This window comes from Nannospalax galili, unplaced genomic scaffold (assembly GCF_000622305.1).
Source record: "Nannospalax galili isolate Female #2095 unplaced genomic scaffold, S.galili_v1.0 scaffold632, whole genome shotgun sequence".
Classification (NCBI taxonomy): domain Eukaryota; kingdom Metazoa; phylum Chordata; class Mammalia; order Rodentia; family Spalacidae; genus Nannospalax; species Nannospalax galili.
The window spans coordinates 1,499,645-1,500,117 of NW_008332816.1; positions in this window are offsets into that span (position 1 = coordinate 1,499,645).

Here is a 473-nt window from a genome sequence, read left to right on the forward strand (position 1 = left end):
CACCACAGTGATGCTGGTCTCTTGTTACTTACAGCTGATTTTTCAGCCCCAGCTAACCAGCATCAATTGTCCCATTAAAGCAAAGGTTTTGTTTCAGGTTCTGGTCTCTTCTTAATCACAGCTGATTCTTCAGCCCCAGCCAACCAGAACCCACAGATTCTCAATGTAAAATCTCACGCAAACAGCCCTGATGGTCTCTGCTTCCCCTTGAAGCTTCACAAGCCAGGCCACCATCAGCTACAACTCTTTTGGCATAACTGTTCCAAGCTCCACAGCAACAAATTCTGAGCCCTTTGGCCTTTCCAGCCCAAAGTTCCAAACACTTCCACAGTCCTCCCCAAAACACCAAGGTCAGGTCTGTCACAGCAATTCCCCACACTCTGGTACAAATTACTGTCTTAGTTTGTTCTTCATTGCTGTGGCAAAACACTCTGACCAGTACCAGCTTGGGGAGGAAAGGGTTTATTTGTTTT